The sequence below is a fragment of the Idiotropiscis lumnitzeri genome, chromosome 3 (assembly GCF_059441095.1).
Source record: "Idiotropiscis lumnitzeri isolate Australia: NSW breed Sydney's pygmy pipehorse chromosome 3, RoL_Ilum_1.0, whole genome shotgun sequence".
Classification (NCBI taxonomy): domain Eukaryota; kingdom Metazoa; phylum Chordata; class Actinopteri; order Syngnathiformes; family Syngnathidae; genus Idiotropiscis; species Idiotropiscis lumnitzeri.
The window spans coordinates 594,075-601,023 of record NC_142393.1 but is presented as its reverse complement, the minus strand read 5'-3'; the positions used below and the strand labels follow the sequence as shown (position 1 = coordinate 601,023).

At 47.4% G+C, this 6,949-nt stretch overlaps 1 protein-coding gene across 1 annotated transcript in view; it reads left to right on the top strand.

Annotated features, from left to right (window-relative positions):
* Positions 1–131: 131 nt before the first annotated feature.
* aurkaip1 (aurora kinase A interacting protein 1) overlaps positions 132–6,949 on the top strand; it is a 36,987-nt gene continuing 30,169 nt past the window's right edge. The window contains exon 1 of the mRNA XM_088289196.1: positions 132–238. The gene's annotated coding sequence lies outside the window, so the exon portion shown is untranslated. The remainder of the gene's footprint in view (positions 239–6,949) is intronic.

Below are 6,949 nucleotides of genomic sequence, written 5' to 3'. Positions count from 1 at the left end.
AAACAAAAGTGAAAGGTGAACAGCTCACGAGGATGCTGCTCAACATTTCCCTAGTTCAGATGTACAGATAGTTTATTATTCCTTTTTGTTGGTTTTCATTGCAGAGATACATTGGAGAACTCATCGCATAAAAAGACAACGTATAGCTTGGATTGCCTCCTGCAGTGGAGTGAACTGAACGAGATGAGAGCAGATGGTCTTGAGCCACAGGTAAGTTTCACATTCCCATGAAATGAAGGTAAGTTTATTTTTTTCTTTTTCTTTTTCTTTTCTTACTCTTCACGTAAAAAGCACAACCAGCAGGGGGCAGCTCCGCCTCATTTGCCTAAATGAAACATGTTCCAATGAGACACTTAACAGGGAGGAGCATGATGCATGAAATCCACAATTTTACATACTTGAAAATGTTTCGTACCCAGCACGGATGGAGCACTGCGCAAGTACAACATTCCTAAATTGAAGTTTAATTACGCTAAAAAAATAATAACAATCACTAAGTAACTCAACACTATGTTTTAAAATCATAGAAATACAGCAAACGTGTGCTAACTGTCACGAATAGTGAATAGTTCAGCCTACATTGACCATGATGCTTTGCGTGCGTGAGAGCGCCTATGCGGACATGCGCAATATGTGCCTGGCAGACGGAGTATAAATGCTAACTGTGTTTGCACTGCTAACGGGAGTCGAGCCTCATTATTTCTGTTATAGCTCTCGGTTACGCGTACAACATAACGCCACAATAACTATTTCATAATTACTCTTTCAATACCACATGCCAATGAAGTGAATTTAAAAAATGGCTTTGCTTGATGGTTGATATGTTCCCACTCTGACCACTAGATGTTGCCACACGCCCTTTCGTTTGTTTGGGTGGGCTGAACTGTTGTAAAGCAGCCCCCCTCGTCCAAATCATTGTTTATTTATTGGCCTTGTTCGCGGGGCCAGGACGTGTGAACTGAAGATTGCGCCTCAGAACAATTAGTGGCGTTTGTTTGTCCTGTTCACTGTTAATGGCGTGTGTCTGTGCCTATGCCTGGCTGACCTTGTTTGTCTTCGGCGGGCCAGAGCAGAGAGCATCGTCCTGTTTTGTCACTGACGCAGTGATGGTGTCACTGACTTGGCGCTCGCAACCTCACATGAGCACGAGTTACAACCCCAGCCAGCACTTGAACTCACTCGAACGCTTCCAACGCCAACTCAACAACGTATCCGTTCAGTGCGCCCCAAAGACAGAATGCCGAGTGAAAAAGTCTGAAATGGCCGCAGCTGCTTTTCCACGGCAATTGGGTGTTTTAATGGAGGCACATTATGGGCCGCAGAGCAGGGTAATGACCGCTCTGGCCGTCGGAATGCCTTGATCTTATCAGCATGGTGAGAGGGGATGCTCCCATTTTCTGATGCTCTCCGAGAAAGGCGGCCCGGGCCACCGAGGTCACCCGGAATCCGCCCCCCGACTCCCGCACATGCATGCAAAGACACATCCAGGTTCATCCAAGCTAATGACAGCGACGGTGTTCCCTTTTCCCTTCAATTCCTGCCTGTTGAGTTTTGACGACTGAAGTGCGCGAGTGGAAAGAGGAGGAGACAAACTTGACAATCTGCTCGCAAACAGCCTGCTGCGCTTTTGCCATCCTCACGTACAATCTCATGTGCACTTGTATACGCAGACAAATCCCATAAGTCCATTTGAATGCTGCAGCACTCATCTTCTGTTCTGTTTGTTTGAAATTTGTGATGAATCGGCAGTTTTCCACAAACTCAAGCTTAGTCCTTATCCGTCCTCACGTGGTCCCAACCCTAACATGTCCGTTCAGCCGGTCCATGTTTGGCGTTGACTTGTTTCTCAGACTGATTGCTGGATGTCAGTGGAGCGGCGTCCGTGCGTTTGTGTGTGCGTGTGTGTGTGTGTGTGTGTGTAGGCAGAGTGACAGAGACAGATGGGGTGTCTTGCGAGGGACAGATGGCCTTGCAAGCAACCTCTACTCACTCATCGAGTCAGATAAAGAACAACACAAACACGCACACATAAACGGTCTCCTTTTGTGCGCTTAACAATCACAGCGTGGATGGCGGCAAGGCCCAAATGATGGATGGGCAATATTTGAAGTCCAATTTGACATTCATGCCATCTTTGGGGGCGATGAAGAAATCAAAAGTTCCTCATTAGTTACAAGGTGCTTGAGGAGTTTTGTTTTTTTTCTCTCAGTGAATACTTACGCAATAGATTTACGTTTTACTTTTACTTGAGTCACGTGACTTTGTTCCTCCTCACGTCTTTAAGGAGGTTCTCCCGAGTGTTGGTGGATCGGTTTTGGCCGTTCTTCTTCCAATATTTGAAACTTGCTGAAATGCAAGCCCTGCTTAAGAAACCTGGCCTTACTCAAGGTGTGCTGTCAAATTTTATTTCTTAAATTCTGGACAAAGTGGTGCACACGCACTTAAAATCTTTCTTGGAGGTTTTCCAGTCAGATTTCAAGACGATGCATAGCACAGAGTCAGCCCTGTTCCGAGTTTTGAATGATATCCTCTTGGCAAATAACACCGGTGACTTGCGGCTTTCGAGCACACAGCGGTCCACAGACTTCTTCGGCCTCGTTTACAGCACCAGGTGGGCATTGATGCTAAAGCTCTAGAGCCGTTTCGATCCTATTTGGCTGGCGGGACTTTTTGTGTCAGCTTAAGTTGCTCTGACTTTCGCCTCTGCCGTATGGCGTTCCACCGGGTTCTATTTTGGGGCCAATGTTGTTTTCATTTGCTGCTCATAAGTTCCACTCTTTGAATATGTGGGATTTCCTTCCACTGCAAAGCGGATCACAGTCAGATTTATGTCCAACTGAGCCAAAAAGACACTTTTGTTCTGTTGAGAGGAAATAAAAATCGGGTTGTCACTTCACTTCCTGAAATTCAATGAAAAGAAGACAGAGGTGATGGTGCTCGCTCCCAGTGGCGCTTCTACTCTCAATCGTGTTGACCTCTGCCCTCTGGCATCTTATCCAAAGCCGACAGTCTCAAAGTCTGCTTTTAAATTGGACCGTGATTTGAAATTGGATCCTCAAATCGCTGCTGGCTAGAGTGAAGTCCTTTCTTTCCATGCCTTGGTTACATCTCGGCCGGATTAATGTCATGCACTTAACTTTGGAGTCAGCCAGTCCTCGCTCAAGCGGCTCCAACGGGTGCAAAATGCTTCTGCTCGTCTTTTATTTGTCGAGTGCAAGATTTTAAAAATGAAAAAAACAAAACAAACTAAATCTATTTGAAAGCTCCCGTCTGATCTTAATTGTCAAAGATGAAAACAAAAGACATTTTTGCTGGAATGACATAAATGTCAGTTACGTTTCCATGATTTCAAAGCATTTTTCGTGTGTGATTTCGTTGACAAAAGTTTTTTTTTGTCATTTCTAGTTTCCATGAGCTATAACAGCCTTGAAAATGTTTCTTCAGGTACGAGTGCTGCGCGTTCCAAAAGCGTTATCGATAGACATTCAAGGCCGCCAAACAAAGTTGAGCCAAGAGATGCCAACCTAAACAATCAATGCCAGCGCGGCTGACCACATTTGGTTTCTGAGCGAGGACCCATGTGCAAGTCATCGTATTTCAAACATTGATTGGTCTGTTTGTCCCAAGAAGAACAACCTCAAAGTATCAACTTGGAAGGAGGACGTTGGGTGGGGCTGATTCCATTTTTTGTTTCGCTGTTCAAAACATTAAATTCTCCTTCATGTGGCCTTTTTTTTTTTTTTTTTTTTCAGAGCGTGACTGACGATTTGTAAGAGAGGAAATATAAAATTCCACTCGTTAATGTGTGTGTGTTTGAAAACAGCCGCAACACGTGACCTTTGACCCGAGCTATTTCAAGCATCTCGACTTGTAGCGTACGTGTTTTGAAATGAAAAGTGTCGCGCACGTTCACTCTCGCCAAACAGGCGAGAGATTGTTTGCGCTCCGACAAACGATGGCAGGTCAAACGCATGACGGCGAGAGCCAGTGAGACCGACGTCAGCGTCATAAGAAGCGGTTGCAAAAGCGTCATGGCATTCATTTGAGCTTTTGGGCTTCATCAAAAGCCCAGCGTAGCATGCGCGGAAACTCACGCGGGTCTGCTTTTGCTCCTCCATGCATGCAGTCCTCATAAAAAGCAACATTCGCGTATCGGTGACTGATTGATGACTCAGCGGCAAACGTTCGCACGCATGCGAGCATCTGTGCTCTCGCTGCGTGTCACGTACGCTCGGCGCTGGGCTGCGCTGCGCCGACGCTGCGGCCGGCCCGCGCCGTCTTGGCACGAGAGGCGTCTGAGCTGGATCAAAAGCTGTCAGGAGACGCTTCTGCTTTGCGGAGGCCGGCGGAAAGCCAAGCCACGAGCCAAACGAGCGCCGCTGCTGCTTTTCTGCGTGTTCGAAATGCGGCGGGCACCTGACTTGCTGCCGTTTTTCTTTTTGAGACGCAAGCTCATGTCGACCATTTTTTGCTTTGGCGTGCGAGCAAAAGACAGATTAGCCATCTGGCAGATGGTGAACAAACTCTTCCTGAAAAATGGCGCTTCCACTTCTTCTCCGTTGAAGTTAGCCGTCAAACATCATCCAGCCATCAAACAAATGGGCTCCGGCATCGACACCGATCGCAAATGGTCGACGTTTTGCCATGGCTCTGTGCTCACGTTTGAGGCTTGACCGTTTTCTTGAATGTTTTTGGCCAATTCAGTTCAAAATCGTTTCATATATCGAGCATGCGCGTGCCGTTTGTCGTCCTGTCATTGAAAAACATCGACAATCTCTAAAAGAAGCAAGTGAAGTGATTCAAATGAATTATTTTGTCAGCAAAAACACGTCCTCTCTTAGTTCCGGGAGAGAAAAAAAATCCTGCCGCCGTTCCTGCACGTCGATTCAAAGAATGAATGGACCGACATTCTTCCGTCCGATTTTTAAGAGGGATTCTTCTCAAATGTGGACGCTTTGCATTGCAGCGTCAAAGCTGGCACGAACGCTCCCCAACACTTGATCGCATCATCGGCCAAATGTCAACAAGTTCCCCGTCTGTTGTTTTTGTTCCGCCGGCGCTTTATTGTAAAAGTGAAATGATATGGTTCCTATGTCAGCTCTGTGTAAATGTTTTGTGGCCGGGATTCCTCCGTTTCACGCCGAGCGCTCGCTCTGTTTACTTGTGTTTACTGAGCGACTGAGGCTACTGTACTCTGTCCTCGCGCCACGAGCGCTCACTGGAGGACGAGAGCTTGCGGCGAAAACATTTCAAAGCATCGAATGGCCATTTCATCACTGGCGCTCAAAACGCCGCCACTCGCGTTTCATCGTCAACAGCGCAAATGATGATGAGTAGTTGTCGCACTTTGATGACACGTCGCCTCGCCATTGGCCGTCGACGACCACAAGACCCGGAAGGCCGTTTCTCGGCAGCTCGTCACGTGGCCGGCCGGGTCATCCGACGCCGACGTTGACGCTTGAAAATGGCTTGGTGACGGTCACGTTGGTTTAGCGCCATCTGGCGGAAGAACCAGCTAACATCTGACGATGTTTACATGCGCTCGATATTCAGGCGAAGGTCAAAATTCCCTTTTCTCACTCATTTGGACGAATTGGTTTGCAGACAGTTGCTCGCGCGCCAATGACAATTGTCATCCATCGGAATGTCCTCCTCGAAACTTTGACACAGCGACGACGTCATGACCTCATTTTCGCTTCTTCCTTTCCGCGGGCAATAAGAGACATTTTATTCGTGCCTTTCACCGCTCGGCCGTCGGTTTGGTCGTCTCTCCAAGTGGGCTGCGTGTTTCTTTTCCTCAGCTTGTGTATTTCCGCCGATGCGAGCCCAATTTCAGCCGCGGCCTCGAGGAGCTCCTGTTTGTGTTTTGAGCTTCTGATGCGAATGAACGAATTTTCCGTGCTCGGCTCGGCGTCCCCTCGCTCCAAATTTATAATTCGCAACCGCGGCCGTCATCGAGAACTCCCTCAACTTCAATTCAAGCGCGCCAACCGGAAACGCTCGCAACGGATTTGATGTGGTCATTGGCCTCGTTTTGCGCTTGTTGGACAAGTCGAGCAGAGCCACCTCCCCCCCCTTTTGTCCGATGATGGCAAAGTCATCTTTCCACGTCGCATCGTCTTTGGTCTTGTCTTCCGCATTCGTCAGCCGCTTCCACTCACGAGTGTCTACGATGTGTGAGCGCTCCCCAATTTGACCCCGAGCCCTCGTTTCCCACACCTCCGTCCGTGTCGGCCATTCTTTGGTATGTTGCTGGAATTTGGACTATTTTTCCAGGTCACTGTTGTTTGTACCTTGCGAGGTGTGTCTGTAAATTCCCACACAAGGAGAGAGATAAACACACTCGCGCAGTGACGTGTGTAAACAATTCTTGTGGCGTCGCCAGCCGTCCCGCTTCAGGCCAGACAATAATCCGACTCTGGCTCAGCATCTTTGTCCGAGTTGCACTTGACGGGGAAAATAAGATAAGATGGTCTTGCGCAAAATATGATACGAAAGGATGAAAGCGCCATTTCCGAGTGAAGGTTCGACTTTGTTGAGAAGTTGCGACCTTAGAAATGATTTGCAAAACGGAAAAGGGAGATGACATTTTCTTAAACTGAAATGGGCTCCATATGAATCTCATCTGTGGCGTCCCACAAACGAAATCGAAATGCCTTGTTCCATTTTGAAACCCGCGAGAGGACGTCAGTGCTCACTGAGGACAACTTTAAGGAAGGTGCAAACGCGTCTTGTTTTGGGAACGCATTTTAGAGTTAGTCGAAAATGCCGGTTGACTTTTTGTCACGTTTGGTCATCCCTGTTCGTAATCCTTTTAGTCGGCAAAAACGCCAAAAGGTTTTACACTAGTTTTTGTAAATTGATTTGACGAAAACTCAAAAAGGTTTTGAGTGGCTTTTAGTTCAAAATCGGCTAACAAGGTTTCCACACGGTGGCAGCGACTTTCTGA